Source organism: Dipteris shenzhenensis, chromosome 25 (genome assembly GCF_047967505.1).
Source record: "Dipteris shenzhenensis isolate YYH24624 ecotype China chromosome 25, Dip_SZ_1.0, whole genome shotgun sequence".
NCBI classification, from domain to species: Eukaryota; Viridiplantae; Streptophyta; class Polypodiopsida; order Gleicheniales; family Dipteridaceae; genus Dipteris; species Dipteris shenzhenensis.
In genome coordinates this window covers 43,545,911-43,565,677 of record NC_141620.1, presented here as the reverse complement: position 1 = coordinate 43,565,677, position 19,767 = coordinate 43,545,911, and positions in this window count along the sequence as shown.

Sequence of the window (19,767 nt, the reverse complement as noted above, 5' to 3'; positions counted from 1 at the left end):
CCCTGTCTACTAGAGGATGCATAATTGCCTTGCTGCAATTTTCCAATCATGATGTCATTCTGCTTTTTATAGCAGTCTTTAACCATATGACCCATTTTACCACAATAGTAGCATTCAACATTGCTATTTGCATTTTGACCTCTCTGCCATCCACCACAACCTCTTTGGCTCCCCCTGCCTCTAAGGTTACCATGTCCTCCTCCATAGGACTAGTTTTCTTGAATTTGCTGCATATTCTGATTTCTATCACGGCCTCCAGATCGGCCTGCCTCTACCTCTACCTCTTCCAGCATTTGAGTAGAAGACAGTTTCTTTTGAAGTTCCTCCTGAAGAAGATGCACCAGCATTTCTTTGCTCTTCAGAAATTAGAAGAGCACTCAACTCCTCAAAATCAGGAAATTTTTCATGGATAGCAATGGATGTCCGAAATTGTGCATAATCCCTTCCTAGACCATTCAAGGTATGGACAGCAATGGATGTCCGAAATTGTGCATAATCCCTTCCTAGACCATTCAAGGTCATAGAAACTAAATCATCATCTTCCACTGGCGACCCAATGGAAGCAAGTGCATCTGCAATCTTCTTCACCTTCATGTGGTAGTCATTGATGCTCATATTTTCTCTCTGCACATTATGCAACTCCTGCTTGAGCTGCATTTTCCTGGCTTGCGTATTTGTGCTATAAATTTTTGTCAAAGTATCCCACGCCTCCTTCGGCATGCTTGCATCTTGAATATGCACAATCATAGAATTGGAAATATTGATAGACAGCCACTACATAACTTGCCTTTAAATGCTTGCAACTCCTGTTGATTGGGAACATTAGGAATAATTGGTTCTTGTTCAGCTCCAATAATGAACTTCCAATAGCCTTTTCTCTTAAGGAAATTCGTCATTCTAAACTTCCATGCTTGGAAGTTATTCTTGTCAAGCTTTTCAGTGACAATATGTGAAAGAGCATCAGACGCCATTACAAAACACTGCAAAAATATTCTATCACTGCAAAAAACACAACTTCTACCTCACAAGGGCAAATCTGCAAAACTGATGAAAGTGGTACTTGACCACACAATCACTTCCTAGTGATGATTATGCATCAACATGCAATAAGAATGATTCTGTCACTCCCAATATCTCTGCGCATAGGCATACGATGCAATTTTTGCAGTAACTTTTCACTGATCTGCGGAACAGTGGTCGCATAGCAAAAACAGAGACTTTCTTGAGCACCTGCGAAAAACTTCCGCCACCAAAACGGGCCCAAATTGGCCTCGAATCAAAAAAATAATGTCACCAATGGGCTTTGCCCTCTCCCATAGCATATACTGCCCTCTCGGCGCATCGCGAAGATCTGAGACAGTGCACTCTTGCACCTTTTGGCTGTGCTACCTGCAGAGATTTGCTCCCAAACTTGAAAAAGGACAGCAACAATGATCCTCTTACCAAGACATCATGAACTTAGTTTGCTTTCTTGAGCTCCTTATCACGAACCGAGCTCTGATACCATGTGAAGAGAGTGGGAGAGAAGTAAGGAGTCTCACTTACAGCTTTCTCACATACACAATGGGGGAATACACACAAAGGTGGAGGCTGAAAATAGCTTTCCTCTTGCTAACAAGTCGGTGACATAAATGCACAACAATCACCCTGGCATATCATGAGTGGAGCTTGATATCTCAACATGGCTACAATCTTTTAAGTCACTCATGAGGAAGAGTACATGACGTACATTCCCACCACATTCGCCAACAAAGCCATTGGATGGTATGACCAATACCTTGATGCTCATCCCAAATGAAGTCTAAAGCTGAAGAACATGAAGCCCTATCCATTCAAGGTTGAAATGGTGGACCAGGGCTAGTGATGCCCATGGTGGGCATGGTGGTGATCAATATGTTTTCTTCTGACCAACATGAAACAGTGTACTCGCAAGATGCTATTAAACATTGAAGTCCTCTTTAGTAAACAAGATAGGTACTCACATGGAAATATATTTTTTTAAAAATTTCAAAGTATCATACTTGAGGAATGTCATTTTTTTCAATGGGCTTGAACAAAGATATAAAATATGCAAAAATTTCTTGATTATAAAAATTATATTAAGATTCACAACAATGACACATGGTATATTAAAAAAACAAAAACTTGGCCACAATAAAATATAAAATAAAAGCATTGACATATCAAAGGTCTATGCCATGCCTAAGGAGTGGAAATATATGGATGGTTACTAACTACTAACTACTCGAGTGCCTCTCTTTCTCACCATGAATCCTGTGCCATCGCCAATGCCCTTCCTTGCTGCGGAGCCATGAAAGACGTTGGTGCAAACTGAATGAATTGTTATTTGCGCTGCACCTTTCTTTGTTGGAGATTGGAATCAACACAAGTGCAAAAGGAAAAGGGAATTGCTGCAACTCCTGCACAATGTGTGTGCACATGCTGAAGAGATGGTGCAATCGTTTAAGCAAACAATTGTTTCGCTAATCTTGAAGGACATATTTGGTAGATTGATGAATTGCCACTCATTGTGATGATTGAACTGGGTGATCTTTTTTTGGATGCAAGATTTTATCAAGTGACAATGGAGTATTGTGACCTTTTGTAATTCTGAAGACCGAATCTCACCCCAATTTTTTAATCTCAGCACCACTGTGTGCATCGATCGTTTCTTTTTTATTCGAAGATCCAAGGAGCTTGGAAGGGGATATTGTTGCTTTCACGTTAAAGGGTGGGCATGGAGTAGCAAGCCATGGAAGGGAGCCAAGGGAGGCCCAATCGGGATCAAGGTCAGAGATACTGCAGAGGCCTTGGTTGAAGTGGGATGATGGGAGAATGGAGCCGATGGCAAGGAGGGAGGAGCCAAGGGAGGGAAAGATGGCAAGAGGTGGTAGAGCCGATGAAGCCGAGCCAATGTACAACAACAATGAAGGGAAGGGGGCAGAGAGAGAGAGAGAGAGAGAGAGAGAGAGAGAGAGAGAGAGAGAGAGAGAGAGAGAGAGGGAGAGGATAAGGGAGTGTGTGGGGGTTAAAGGTCACTGTGCCTTTACCCTAGTTATGTACAATACTCAAACACATATATAAATGAATGAAAAAGAAGATTAGGGTGGTTCTGCACCACCCAAAACTTGTGGCTCTCTGTCTCTCTCTCTCTCTCTCCTTCTTCCGTTCTTGCTTCCGTTGAGAGCACTCTCAACTGGTATCAGAGCCCGGGTGATCTAGCTGAGCATGCGTGAATGCTTGAGCTCTGTGGGAGGAAGGAGAAGCTCTGTGGGAAGCTTTGTCGGTGACTTTACTTGCATCCGAGTGTGCAGAGACCTTGGAGGAACCTTTGAAGAGTCACTTTGGCTTTGCGAAGTGGTTTTGAGAGCGTGTTAAGTCGTTTCAAAGAAAAAGTCGTTTTTTGAGCTTTTCCCTGTTCCGTTCGATGACAGAGACTCCATATTGACTTGTAGAGGCAACTATTGCTTGCTTTTGGTGTCCACTTCACTTCAGGAGCTTGGAAACACCTTCATTCTTGAATCTGGGATCATTTCATTGGATTTCTGACTCCCTGTGTCAGTTCCTGCGTTTTTTGCCTGGGTGTTGAAACTCAAGTTTGGAGCAACCATTTGCAGATCTGTCAGTTCCAGTGGACTCAGGAGGTCCTAAAACTTCTATGTTGCTCATCATTCGCACTCTGGTGGAGTTTACAAACAGCTCTGTTTCCAAAAACGTTTTTCAATCCGTGTGTTGGACCCAGTGATTGAGACCACGGTTTCTAAAACCGTCTGTCCCATTGCGTTTCGGACGCCCAAAAACCCCTACCTGTCAGTTCTTGTGCAATTCGGTGGAGGATTTTTAGAGTTATAGATCTCTGTGTATTCGATTTCGTCTCTCTGTTATGCATTTTTCATTCTAAGGTTTTGAAACCTTAGATTTATGCCACATGGCAGTGGATAAGTGTTGACTCCCATTTCTCACTCATCGGTTGGGATTTTGGAGTTCTAGCAAAAGAGAGATAGTTGCAAATTTTCTTGCTGATTTCGATTATGCAATGGCGCCCATGTTTTGAGGCGTCTCAGGCTCTATTTTTAGTAGCGGTCATTACTGTGGGACTATGATTTCTTGAGCATACCTTATGCAGATTACTCTGGTTGCAGAGTTTGGGCAGTGTGCACTCATTCGTGGTATGCATTGGGTTGCAATGGATGATTTATAGGCCATTTGGATGCATTGCGGTCCTTATTGGATGCGCTGATAGGCCCAAATTGCCTTGTGGGATGCTATTTTTTATGGACGCTTTGGACATGGATGCTATTTTATGCTGAGGGACAACTTTGACACATTGCAGGTGATGCACTGATAGTGCTATGCTCTCTTGGATGAGATATTATTGATGCATATGCCAGTGGACGGTGTTTATGCTTGAGTCATTTGGCACTTATTGGCATTTTCTTTTGGGCCAGATTTGCTCATATGGATGCATAGTATATGCACATGAGTCAGATGCTTTAAGCTTTGAGTTTTGGTGATATTTCACTCTATTGTGGCATACACATTTGGGTGCACCTGGTATTTGGTGTGATTCTCTCTTGAGGCACTAGCATTTGGGATTTTGCTTTATTTGCATCATGGCATCCTCTTCCATGTCTGAAAAGGAGTTTTTCAAGATTAAAAAGTTTGATGGGACAAACTTTTCTTTGTGGAAAGAACAAATAAGGGATGTGCTTATTCAAAAGAAGCAGATTAAACCCTTGGCAGGGATTGAAGCTAAGCCTGCAAATATGTCTGAGGATGATTGGAATGAGTTGGATGCATTAGCAAAGTCTACTATTAGACTTCATCTTGCAGAGTCAGTTTATTTCACAGTAGTAAATGAGCAGACTACGGAAGATTTATGGAAGAAACTGTGTGCCACTTATGAGAAGGAAACTGCCTCTAATAAAGTTTACCTCATGAAGAGGTTGTTTGAGCTGCAGATGAAGGAAGGGGTCTCCATTGCTTCTGACTTGAATGAATTCAATATTATTTTCAGCCAGCTTCAGGCTCAAAAAATGAATTTTGATGCGGAGACTAAGGCAATATTTCTCTTATGTTCATTGACATCCTCATAAGATACCTTCCGTACAGCTGTCAGTAACTCTGCACCTGGTGGAGTACTAAAATTTGATGATGTTGTGGGTAGCTTGTTGGCCGAGGAGATTAGACGGAAGTCTATGGATGGCAACAAGCAGGATTCAGCATTAAATGTGCAAAGGGGTAGATCACAATTCAGGGGGAAGTCCCAAGAAAGAGGAAAGTCTCATAGCAAATCCAGGGCACGAAACATTGAGTGTTACCACTGTGGCAAGAAGGGCCATATGAAAAAGGATTGCTACAAGTTGAAAAGAGAGCAAAAAGATAAGAAAAAGAATGCAAATTGGGGTGCAAATCAAAAGGAAGAGAGTCCAAGGGAGGACAAAGGAAAAGTGAAGATCGAGGAGATCAATGCAGTCACACATGATAGTGACAATGACGTTCTCTTCATGTCTAGTTTATCTGCAGAGTTGCTTACCACTTCAGATGACGCATATTCCCAGGATTGGATTTTGGATTTTGGTGCTCATTCCATGTTACTCCCCATAGGGAATGGTTCTCCACTTATGACAGTGGAAAGACAGGTTGTGTGCATCTTGGAAATGACTATGCATGTGACATAGTGGGAGCAGGTGACATAAAGTTTTCTTTTGCAAATGGGTCTGCATTTGTTTTGAAACATGTGAGACATGTGCCTAAGCTGACCAAGAGTCTTATTTTAGTGGGTCAGCTAGATGATGCTGGTTTTCACACCACTTTTGGCTTTCAGAGTTGGAAAATTCAGAAGGGCTCTATGCTTTTGGCCAGGGGTGCCAAGTGTGGGACTTTGTATCCCTTACATGTATCAGGGGTATTTGATCATGTTGTTGCAATAACCGAGCAGCCAAGCACTTCTTTGTGGCATTACAGGTTGGGGCACATGAGCCAGAATGGAATGAAACTCTTATGCCGTTTGGGTTATGTACCGCATTTGAGTTTCTCTGATTTTGAATTTTGTGAGCACTGTCTCTATGGGAAGCAGGCTAAATCAGCCCATAAAAGAAGGGGAAAGAAAGAGTTTGAAATGCTTGATTTGGTGCATTCAGACGTATGTGGTCCCATGCCTACACGATCATTAGGCGGGGCTGAATACTATGTGACATTCATTGATGATGCAACTAGGAAAGTGTGGGCTTATGCTATAGCTTGGAAGAGTGATGTGTTCCAGGTATTTCAGAAATGGCTAGCCTTGGTTGAGAATCAGTCAGGTAGAATGCTTAAATGCCTACGGACTGACAATGGTGGAGAGTATCTCTCTCATGACTTTCAGCATTTCTGTGATACACGTGGGATTAAAAGGGAGCTCACATCCCGTCGTACTCCAGAGCAAAATCTAGTTGCAAAAAAGATGAACTGTACCATTCAAGAAAGGTTGCAATGCATGCTTTCCAATGCAAGTCTTTCTGGTGGTTTTTGGGCTGAGGCAATGAAGACTGTAGTGCATGTGATCAATAGATCACCTAGTAAGAGTTTGGATGGTGGTATTCCTGAAGAGGCATGGAGTGGCAAGAAGCCCTCTTACTCTCATTTGCGTATATTTGGGTGTGAGGCATATGCACATGTGCCAAAAGAGCTTCGAAAGAAGCTAGATCCTAAGTCTAGGAAATGCATCTTTCTGGGTTATGGTGAAAGTGGAGAGATGGGCTATCGTCTCTAGGATCCAGAAGCAAAGAAGATCATATGCAGCCATGATGTGGTCTTCAATGAGAAGAAGATGCATAAGGCACCCATGAGGGATGTGGAAATGAGGAGAATCACTTTCCAGGATGTGAATCCACCTGCATATGTTGATAGACAGCAAGCTGTCCATGCACTGAATGTGCAAGAAATGGTACCACCAAGTACTCCCACAGGTATACAATCAAGGGTAGATGATGGATCATCTATTGGTGGAAATGATGAGCCAAATGTGGCTGATATGCAGGTGGGACAGCAAGCTGAAATGCCCTTGAGAAGATCATCTAGAGTGTCTAGACCGCCTGATAGGTTTGTTCCAGGGGTAGACTATGTGATGCTTACTGATTGTAGGGAGCCTTCTTGCTACAGAGAGGCTATGATGCGTGAGGATCAACGCAAGTGGAAGTATGCTATGCAATCAGAGATGAGTTCACTTATGAAGAATAAGACTTGGGACTTGGTTTCTTTGCCACATGGAAAGAAAGCATTGCCATGTAAATGGGTCTACAAAATGAAGGTCACAGGTGATGATGTGCCTAGGTACAAGGCCCATTTGGTTGCTAAAGGGTTCAAGCAAGAGAAAGGTGTGGACTTTGATGAGATATTCTCTCCGGTTGTGAAGATGACCACACTTAGATGCATGCTTGGACTAGTGGCAGTAGAGGATATGGAGCTTATGCAAATGGATGTCAAGACAGCTTTCTTGCATGGGGATTTGCATGAGGAAATTTACATGGTGCAGCCGGAAGGCTTTGAAGAAAAGGGCAAAGAGCATTTAGTTTGCAAGCTGAAGAAGAGTCTCTATGGTCTTAAGCAAGCGCCTAGAGAATGGTATCAGAAGTTTGATGCTTTTATTCGGTCCCAGGGTTTTAGAAGGAGTGAAATTGATCACTGTCTCTACACTAAAAGGGCTAAGGATAGTAGCCTGATAATCCTGGCACTATATGTGGATGATATGCTATTGGCTAGCAAGAATACTTATGAGCTAGATGCATTAAAGGCCAAGTTGCATGAGGCCTTTGATATGAAGGATTTGGGATTTGCAGGTCATATTCTTGGTATGCGCATCACGCGTGATCGGAGTAGGAAACTCCTTTGGCTTTCACAAAAAGAGTATGTTACAAAAGTATTGCAGCGTTTCAATATGGAGGGGGGGAAGGCAGTGAGTACTCCATTGCCTCCATATGTGAAACTGAGTCATACAGATAGTCCCAAATCAGATGAGGAGAGGGCCATGATGGCCAAGGTTTCTTATGCATCAGCGATTGGGAGTCTTATGTATGCTATGATAGCTACTAGACCAGACATTGCATTTGCAGTGGGAGTTGTTAGCCGGTATATGGCTAATCCAGGAAAGAGGCATTGGGAGGCAGTTAAGTGCATCATGAGGTACATGAAGGGTACCAAGGAGATGTGCATCTGCTTTGGTAAAGGAGACATGCGTGTACTTGGGTACACAGATTCAGACTATGCAGGGCATGTGGATAGTAGGAGATCCACTTCTGGTTATGTGTTCACCTTTGTAGGTGGTACAGTGTCGTGGATGTCTCGCACACAGAAGTGCATTGCTTTGTCTACCACAGAGGCTGAGTATGTTGCAGCCACAGAGGGTTGCAAGGAGGCTATATGGCTTGATCGGCTAGTGGGAGATTTGGGGATTCATACAGGTGTACCGACATTGCATATTGATTCCATGAGTGCTATTCAGCTAGCACGAAATCCGATCTTTCATGCAAAGACCAAACACATTGAGGTCAGGTACCATTTCATCAGGGAGGTACTTGAGGACAAGCGCATAGAGCTTGTCAAGGTTCATACAGATGATAACCCTGCAGATATGCTGACGAAGAGTCTACCTAGTCAGCGGTTTGAGTATTGTCGTGTATTGATGGGCATTGGATAGTATGCTCACTAGTTGTTCTCCCTTAAAGGCACATTGTCCTTTAAGTGGGAGGTTGTGGGGGTTAAAGGTCACTGTGCCTTTACCCCGTCCTTCTTCCATTCTTGCTTCCGTTGAGAGCACTCTCAGAGCGATGGTGAGCAATCTTCATGCTCATTAAAAGTGGGAGATACTGATGCCATAGCCAGAGCAAGCAAATATTTTGGTGAGTTGTACTTTCGTATTGGTAAGGGAATGGCGGTAGGAGAAAGAGATAGCTCTCACTTTCCTTCGTGCAGTGGAACTTTGGAGCTGTTTGTCTAGCTAAGAGATATTATAAGAGCTCCAATTGCAATTTGCCCAATCTTGGATTTGCCTCTAGGAATTCAAAGACTCTAGGTCCCATCCTTCTCTAAAAATGGGATGTTGCACGTAGTCATATTTTGCTTTGAAAAATTTCTTATCAATGTTATCTATTGCCAGTCTGCTCAGGGTGTCTACACGTCTTACAGTGGCCATTCTATCTATTGGTCCAGGAGATCACCGTTGGCATCCACAAAGAGTATATCAATCACGTTTTTTGCAACAAGGCCATACATTCAAGGGAGCAACTTGTATCCTAGCGCTTATGTGTCCATCGGCTTATACCGCTGGACAAACAATAGCAAGAAATCCTAAGTCAGAAGACCTCTATGATATGGCATAGTAGAGATGCCCCACTATAATTCCAGCTTCAGCCCATGCTATCATTCTCAATCAACATCAATGGATTGTAGGTTCATCAGATCAATGACCACAAAGGGGTGATCGGCGATGAGGGAAAGACATCCTCCGCTGCACACATGTAGTTCCCATCCATTGTTGACAATTAAAAGGAGTGGGCACTCTAGGCTCTTTAAAGCGGAGGTGTTGTATGGAAAAATCAAGTAGGTGGTAGAAAGTGGCAAGGATTGATGTAAGAGGAAACTCAAAACAATGGTTTTACCTGATTGGGAACAAACCCATCATAGAAGGGTTTGAGTACTTGTCTTATTAGTCGACCACATCCACAATGTTGAATGACGGTCTACTTGCTCGACGCAACTGCTTCCTTTGTTAATTACTCACCACTTTCACTTGGATCCTCACCTTTGACCATTCGTGGCTTGGCTTGGTCTTTTGATGTTAGCTAGGTATATTCTTTAACATGTATACACACACACACACATGCACACATATATACATATAGACTTATAGTATGTACATATTTATATACAACTATATACATAAATTTAAGTAAAAAGAAATAGTTATACAATTAATTATTACTACAAATATAAGTCTATATATACATACATACATACATACATACACATACACACACACACACACACATACACACACACACACACACACACACACACACACACACAAATGAAGGTCAGAGGTGATGATGTGCCTAGGTACAAGGCTCGTTTGGTTGCTAAAGGGTTCAAGCAAGAGAAGGGTGTGGACTTTGATGAGATATTCTCTCCGGTTGTGAAGATGACCACACTTAGATGCATGCTTGGACTAGTGGCATCAGAGGATATGGAGCTTATGTAGATGGATGTCAAGACAGCTTTCTTGCATGGGGATTTGCATGAGGAAATTTACATGGTGCAGCCGGAAGGCTTTGAAGAAAAGGGCAAAGAGCATTTAGTTTGCAAGCTGAAGAAGAGTCTCTATGGTCTTAAGCAAGCACCTAGAGAATGGTATCAGAAGTTTGATGCTTTCATTCGGTCCCAGGGTTTTAGAAGGAGTGAAATTGATCACTGCCTCTACACTAAAAGGGCTAAGGATAATAGCCTGATAATTCTGGCACTATATGTGGATGATATGCTATTGGCTAGCAAGAATACTTATGAGCTAGATGCATTAAAGGCGAAGTTGCATGAGGCCTTTGATATAAAGTATTTGGGACTTGCAGGTCATATTCTTAGTATGCGCATCACGCGTGATCGGAGTAGGAAACTCCTTTGGCTTTCACAAAAAGAGTATGTTACAAAAGTATTGCAGTGTTTCAATATGGAGGGGCGGAAGGCAGTGAGTACTCCATTGCCTCCATATGTGAAACTGAGTCATACAGATAGTCCCAAATCAGAAGAGGAGAGGGCCATGATGGCCATGGTTCCTTATGCATCAGCAGTTGGGAGTCTTATGTATGCTATGATAGCTACTAGACCAGACATTGCATTTGCAGTGAAGGTTGTTAGCCGTGATATGGCTGATCCAGGAAAGAGGCATTGGGAGGCAGTTAAGTGCATCATGAGGTACATGAAGGGTACCAAGGAGATGTGCATCTGCTTTTGTAAAGGAGACATACGTGTACTCGGGTACACAGATTCAGACTATGCAGGGCATGTGGATAGTAGGAGATCCACTTCTGGTTATGTGTTCACCTTTGCAGGTGGTGCAGTGTCGTGGATGTCTCGCGCACAAAAGTGCATTGCTTTGTCCACCACAGAGGCTGACTATGTTGCAGCCACAGAGGGTTGCAAGGAGGCTATATGGCTTGATCGGCTAGTGGGAGATTTGGGGATTCATACAGGTGTACCGACATTGCATATTGATTCCATGAGTGCTATTCAGCTAGCACGAAATCCGGTCTTTCATGCAAAGACCAAACACATTGAGGTCAGGTACCATTTCATCAGGGAGGTACTTGAGGACAAGCGCATAGAGCTTGTCAAGGTTCATACAGATGATAACCCTGCAGATATGCTGACGAAGAGTCTACCTAGTCAGCGGTTTGAGTATTGTCGTGTATTGATGGGCATTGGATAGTATGCTCACTAGTTGTTCTCCCTTAAAGGCACATTGTCCTTTAAGTGGGAGGTTGTGGGGGTTAAAGGTCACTGTGCCTTTACCCCGTCCTTCTTCCATTCTTGCTTCCGTTGAGAGCACTCTCAGAGCGATGGTGAGCAATCTTCATGCTCATTAAAAGTGGGAGATACTGATGCCATAGCCAGAGCAAGCAAATATTTTGGTGAGTTGTACTTTCGTATTGGTAAGGGAATGGCGGTAGGAGAAAGAGATAGCTCTCACTTCCCTTCGTGCAGTGGAACTTTGGAGCTGTTTGTCTAGCTAAGAGATATTATAAGAGCTCCAATTGCAATTTGCCCAATCTTGGATTTGCCTCTAGGAATTCAAAGACTCTAGGTCCCATCCTTCTCTAAAAATGGGATGTTGCACGTAGTCATATTTTGCTTTGAAAAATTTCTTATCAATGTTATCTATTGCCAGTCTGCTCAGGGTGTCTACACGTCTTACAGTGGCCATTCTATCTATTGGTCCAGGAGATCACCGTTGGCATCCACAAAGAGTATATCAATCACGTTTTTTGCAACAAGGCCATACATTCAAGGGAGCAACTTGTATCCTAGCGCTTATGTGTCCATCGGCTTATACCGCTGGACAAACAATAGCAAGAAATCCTAAGTCAGAAGACCTCTATGATATGGCATAGTAGAGATGCCCCACTATAATTCCAGCTTCAGCCCATGCTATCATTCTCAATCAACATCAATGGATTGTAGGTTCATCAGATCAATGACCACAAAGGGGTGATCGGCGATGAGGGAAAGACATCCTCCGCTGCACACATGTAGTTCCCATCCATTGTTGACAATTAAAAGGAGTGGGCACTCTAGGCTCTTTAAAGCGGAGGTGTTGTATGGAAAAATCAAGTAGGTGGTAGAAAGTGGCAAGGATTGATGTAAGAGGAAACTCAAAACAATGGTTTTACCTGATTGGGAACAAACCCATCATAGAAGGGTTTGAGTACTCGTCTTATTAGTCGACCACATCCACAATGTTGAATGACGGTCTACTTGCTCAACGCAACTGCTTCCTTTGTTAATTACTCACCACCTTCACTTGGATCCTCACCTTTGACCATTCGTGGCTTGGCTTGGTCTTTTGATGTTAGCTAGGTATATTCTTTAACATGTATACACACACACACACATGCACACATATATACATATAGACTTATAGTATGTACATATTTATATACAACTATATACATAAATTTAAGTAAAAAGAAATAGTTATACAATTAATTATTACTGCAAATATAAGTCTATATATACATACATACATACATACATACACATACACACACACACACACACATACACACACACACACACACACACACACACACACACACACAATATATACACACACACACACACACACACACACACACACACACACACACACAATATATATATATATATATATATACACAAAAAAAAAAATTATATATATATATATATAATATTATATATATGTGTGTGTGTGTGTAACACATAGACACACACACATATATATATATAGAGATTTAGGGCTTTTCCTCTCTTGTATATATATGTTAATAAGAAAGCTTTTACTTTTAAAAAAAAAAAGTGCTAAGCCCACCTTTTTATTAATGATGTTTTTGTTTGATTTTGAAATAGAAGCGATAATGCAAAATTTGATTGAGCAATAATGAACGATTCAGACTTTTTAAAAAAAGGGGGGATGTATAGTTATATAAAGATTCTTCTAGCCTTCCCTTTTGGTTCCATACTTATATTCCCCTTTTTTTCCCCTTAGCTTTTTATTATTTTTTATATTTTGGTCCCATATTGGGTGCTATTATAAATATTCCAAACTTATATCATTAAGTTACTCTTGTTAAACTTTAGTTTTTAAAGTAGATTTCTTAACAGCTTTCTCAAAATAATTTGCTTAATTCTTTTAAGAAACTATGGATCACTAATTCATGTTCGCATGAGCTTTCTTGAAATAACTTGCTTAATTCTTTTAAGAAACTATGGATCACTAAAGTAGATTTCTTTTTTAGCTCTTAAGAGCTTTCTTCAAATAATTTTTTAAATTCTTTTAAGAAACTATGGATCACTAATTCATGTTAGCATGAGCTTTGGATAAATTAATAAGTACTGCCTCCCTAAATATTGCTTTATTAAGTTATTTGTATAGTTTAATGGAATCTTTTGTTATTAATGAGCATCGCTTTTTTTCTTTGTTAAAATCTATGAGTTAAATTTGTTGTCGACTGCTTGGGTGTGGAATACCCCCACTTTTAAAAAATTATTTCTAAATTCTCAAACAAGGGTGTGGACTACCCCTATTTATCTATGTTTGTTTCTTGTTCACTAGTCATACAAGGGCGCATATTACCCCTGTAAGTTGCCATGCTTCACTTAGACTCTCTCACCTAGACTCAAGGGAAATGTTTCTTATTGTACTTTTTTTCTCACAAGGGTATGGGCTACCCCCCTCTTTTCTTTGAAATCTAGTTTTGCAACCACTCATCAGGAAACCAGATCTGATTTTGTTGATAACTGAATTTGATAGGAAACTCGGGGGATAAGCTCATGCAAGTTCCGTAGGACGGCTAGGATATCCACAAGCATAGACCCTGCCAAAATGGCCATTATTTCTCGAAAGATTGTAGATGCACGTAATGAAATGGAAATGAATGGGCAAGAGTAGAATGTTCTATCCTCGTAAAGCAAAATGCAAAAAGTGATATATAACTTATGAAACAGTAGGTCATAAAAAATGACGAGTCATGAGTTGTCGTTTGCAACAGGCTATCTTCTTGTTTTACTTGGCCTAAATATTATTCAATTTTAGAAACTTTTGGAAACCTTAAAAATAACTATTTTCATAACTTTTACAAAATAAGCTTATTTTTAGAATTGATGTAGAAAATGCACATTCACAAATTCAGAATTGAAAAATATCCACTTTTCAAGTCATTAGAAAATTGGAAAAGTGAAGTTCAATGAGAAGATCTAATATTCTACAAATCTTTTAGTAATTCATGCATGTCTATGTAATGTATAATGCATTCATCAATTAGAATCACAAAGACATGTTTTTTTCTTCTAAAAGAAATGATCTATCAAAACAAAATATTGCTCACATCTCACCATGAAATATTTGCAAACTATCAATAAAAAGATAGTGACAACATCTTGTGAAAAAGATAATGAGACCCATGAATAACACAAACGTTTCTGAGTGGCATGAGTAATGGGCAAGAAATTAGTGAGAAATTATATCCTAATGAGACTCATTAACATGAGTAATGGACAAAAAGGCAAGAAATCATATTCTATCATTGGATGTTCTTCTTCTTCTTGGTGTGCCTCTCCCTCTTGTTGCTCAAGATTAGCATCAAGAGTATTGGTTATTGTTTCATCCTCCTCATTAATAGCATCTGGTTCATAATCAAGTAGATCTACAATCTTCCCAATAGTTTGTTCACCAATGGGAGGTTGAGGCTCTCCAGAAGCATAAAAAAACCTTGGATCAGACTTTGTAGTCTTCATTTCCACTTCTTGGTGCTCATTTGGCAACTCTCCTAGTGCCGTTACTCTTTGTTCAATAAATTGTACCTGTAAGGGGTCACACTCAACAGCAACAACATTTCTCCCCCTCTTTAGAGCACTGATAGTTGTGGTGCCTGTTCTGACAAACAAGTCCATTATCCATTCTGCCTTAATTGAAAGAAGGTCAATTAATTCCATCATCAAAAGCTAAGGCTTTTGATAAGGATTAATTATGCTTGTTAATTTACCATTCATATGCTTGAACTTTTTGCAAACACCAGCTCTCTCAAACACATTTGTACGAGTTGGTTTCATGGGGCAAAATTATATGTCCCTTGAGCTCTTAATCCAGATGGAGAGTGAAAACCAATCATTGCAAACTCACATGCCCAAGAAAGTCGATCAAGTTTGTACCCATGGATGTTGGGTTTAGTCCTGCAAGTAAGATTTTATTAAAAAATGCCATAAAAATGTAAACAAAAGAAAAGAAAGGGATAAAGAAGAGAAGGAGTAGAAATAGTACCATATGATCATTTGATTCACCATGTTAAGATCTCTGAAGGCTTTTTGAGCAGCCATAATTTGATCATGAGCATGAAAAAATATGAGTGCCCATGATTCACAAGTTGTCACTTTCTGAAAAGTTTGACTATTTTATAAGCACTTACTCCATACTTCACATCATCATTGGACTAAGTTTGGAGCTTTGAAACCATATGGAGCAGTAGCAATTCCTAAAGTATAAGGACGAGCTGTCACAAATGTGTCCATCTCCTCTACTCATCCTTCATGAACTGTCCAAAGCAAAGGAGGTTCATCCACATCATTTGTGTAAACTAGGAACATTTTGATTTGTTTGCTCTTGCTCTTTTCTTTTCCTCTCTGTTTGACAACGAGACAAAAACTATTCAAAGGGTTAAGGAATTTCCCTCAACTTAACACGAGGGTCTCAATTCTACATTTCATAGATATTAACTAAGACCCAGACACTTGAAACCTAAAATGGTATCAAAGAGTTCACATTTTAAAATCTAAATCTTAACATTTGACAAGAATTGAGATTGTTAAGCCTTAAAAATGAAAATATTGATCTTAGAATCTCACATATGACCTTAAGCTAGAACCTAGAATGCAAAGTCCATGTTGATGAGACTAGAAGTGGATTCTAGAATTGAAAGAGTGTTCATATGACCTTAAGATGAAAACTAGAAGAAGAACCTTACAAATGTGGAGGTAGGATTCTAGAATCCACCTACACATTTTTCAAATAGAAATAAGAATCTCTTAAGCTCCTTTGGGTTACTTGAATTAGGATGGTATTTCCTAACTTCATCCCAATCACTACAGTTCAACTTTTCTATCATAATTATTTGCATGTGCAAATAAGATTTTTGCATACAAAGACAAAACTATATTTATTAAGAAGCTAAAAGCAAGTTCTTGAGTGAAAATGATTATTATAACATTTGAGTGAATGAGCAAAGTAAGAAAATATACCTTTTAAATTCTGCTTCCATCTCCTCTAAGGGGATGTTTCTGGCCTTCACACATGCTAGAACTCTTACTATTAGAGATGTATCACGAATCCCTTGCAAAGATCTCCAAGGAGTTATCTTCATGTCTTCATGAAGAGGCTTTATGCCTTCATCTGCCTTGGCTTTCTCACGAGAGCTAGAAGGAGCCTTCAACATCTTTTGACCTTTCAACTTTCCTTGCTTCTTGCAGGGTCCAGACGTCCCCATCACAAAATGCCAACTAAAAATAATTATCATAATGCTTGATGTTAGGCTTTTGGTCAGCACCACGTGCATTATTCTTGTGTATGTGTAGACCACACGAGATGGCATGTACATGAGGTCGACAGCTAGGTGGCGAGAGCTCGGGTTTTGCTGGAAGCTTTTGGACTTGGTTGGGGGCATTTCTACTAATATACGAGCTCCGCGAGGCAAGAAAAGGGGGACACTTGTGCAACCGGGGAGTGCCTTGGAGATGGAGGCTGTGCTCCATGAGCAAGGGAAGAAGCTGGAAGAGGTGGCCAGGATTGCGAGAGGACCACAGGCGATGGGGGTTGAGCTGAAGGAGAGGACGACTATGGAGTATGGGAGGACCACAAAAACGAGGAGAGCTCTGGAGGGTGACCGATCACGTAAAGAGGAGGGGAGAGTTTTCTGAAGGAAGGAGGATGCATGTAACTACGGGGAGGGGATCTCAGAAGAGGCGATGGGAGCTTGGTTGGAGAGGCACAACCGTGAGCTTCTTGGAAGAGGATGCAAGTTGATAGAGGGAGAGCCTCTTGAACAAAAATGTTGAGCTTGATTATAGGAGGCACGTGAGCATGTAGAAGCTGGCGTGAGTTTTGGCCGTGGCTCTCTACTGTGAGCTTCTTGATTAGGGGTTGACTGTTGCCTCCACTGGAAGCTGTTGGGTTTATAAGACCTGTGATCTCTACCGTGTGGGATGAAGTACTTAACGATGGAGTGTGAGATCCATTTTTTTAAAGGGATGAGCGACGGAGATCTTGCTTGGAGGACGGACTATGCGGGCTGGAGCTACTAGATAGATCCGAGATGATGGGCAACCCTACTATACGGGCTGAAGAGGTCCATTGCTACGTGTACAAAGAGCTTCTTGGCTTTGGCTTGGCAGATCTCCATGAGCTCTGGGATGTGTAAGAGTGGCTGTGAAAGGCAATAAGGTAGTTATCTGTTGCTCTTATTGTGAAGGGGACCGAGCTTGAAGGATGGCTATTGCATTGGTCGAGGGGCTCCTGGAGGATCTCAAACAACAGAAGTCCGTGAGCTCTATGAGCAAGAGTGAAGTTGCAGAGTAGCTATCGTCATGTGGAAGGAGATGGGCAATGAAGGAAAGTGGTCCTTGTAGAGATGCAATCTGTGCATGAAGGAGAGAGCGATTGAAAAGGAATTGGATGCTGCCATAGTAGAGATTGTGAGACATGGGCTGACGGCGCCTCTATCTGTGGAGGCCTGTGATAAGTTGGAGATTCCATTTCTAGCTTGGCAAGCGATGAACACTAATCTATAGTATGGGTTGGCTAAGCATAATGACCAATTTTTTGTTGCAAGCTGAGCGGACAGTACGTTTAGAAGATGAGTGCCAGTTTACATCGCCATTGCTTTGGGACATGGCTAGACATAGAGCTTGCAGGGTTGCGCATCTTGGTTGTGTGTTTGAGGGACTCAACCTCAAGGGGTTCCTTGATGACACATCTTAGAGGAGGAGCCCTGGTTGGTCATAAGGCTTCGTCAATTGCTTGTGAACTATGACATGGGAGCTTGACTCACCTCAACCTCAAAGAATTTTGAGGGGAGCTTGTGGATTGCAAACAGCTTGTATATGAGATGTGTGAAGGCCTTAAGTGGTTGTGCATAGCGAATAGTTGTAGTTGTGGAGTATGCTCTCATAGATGAATTTAAGTTTCATGGGTCTTCTATGTATTTTCTGAGCTTGATCTCAGTAAGTAGGAGAGCTTGTGTTGAGTTGTGCGGTCCACTGGGTTTTTTTGAGGTTGTCTTGCTTCCGGAGAAAATGTAGCCAGTGTATGAATTGAATGTGTAGAGAGAAGGATGTTGAATGAATGTCATTTGCCTTGTGATTGTGTTGTTCGGGTGTTTTAAACGTGGATGAGGGTGGCTATGAAGGCGGATTAGGCTCTACTTCTTTTGTCCATCTAACATCCAGCCCATTGGAATTGATTAGTATCACTTGATAAACCTTTACATTTAGTCATGAGCAAAAAGGTAGTAGTAGGCTCAACTACTTTCCTATGAAGGCCAGGAACTCCCATGGTCAATGTCTAACCATGCCCATACTTTGATTTTTTATTCTTTCCCTCAAAAGAATCATCATTGCTAGTAGGTTTTGAAGCCTTTGGAATAGGATCCTCCATCTCATTTGAAGAGCGCTTACCTCTATGACCTTTCACTCTTGATGGTGTCAACTGGCTATGGAAATTGTTCTGTTGTAAGAAGAGGAATTTTTTTAGACACTCTCTCCCTTGTTGTCATGACCTCACTTTGCTTTATAGAGACTGTTCAGGTGCAAGAAGCTCTCTCCTTGATGAAGCATTTGGTGAGTTGATCGATCTTGTCTCTATAAATGCTGGACTCATGGGTGGTTCTTGCAAACGAGGAGGAGTCAAGGAGCCTGAACACCCCAACCTTCCTCTTCCATCACCTCCCACCTCAGAAGGTGGGGTATTTTTTAACATTTTGGACTTTTTCTTGGAGTGGAGAAGTTGGGATTGTGATGCCATTGCCTAGAAAACAAATATTGAGATTAAGAAGACTTAAAGTATTGTAGGAAAGAGAAATTAGTGAAGAAGTGCTTGTAGAAAAGTCACATTAGCATGCCCCATCACGAAACACATTAGAAATTGGATTCTAGAATCTAAACTAAACAAAAGAAGTTTAAAGAAGAACTAGTGAAGTGGAAAGTAGCATGGAAGATGAAACCTAGAGTGTTGTAAAAGAACAGTGTGTTGCAAATGTAAGAGGTAGGATTCCAGAATCCTAGTTTGAAAGGTACAAAAATATGAAAGCGCAATATTTACCAAAAAACATCTTAAAAATAGAAATTGAAGAGAACATTGTGAAATCTCTCCAAATTCAAACAAAGTTTGTGAAATTGGGAGATAATAACTGCAATATTATGACCAAAAGAGCACTTTGCTCATTGTAAACATATAGAAATCGTTGCTTCCACTTGTTAAAAAAAGCAAGAAAAACG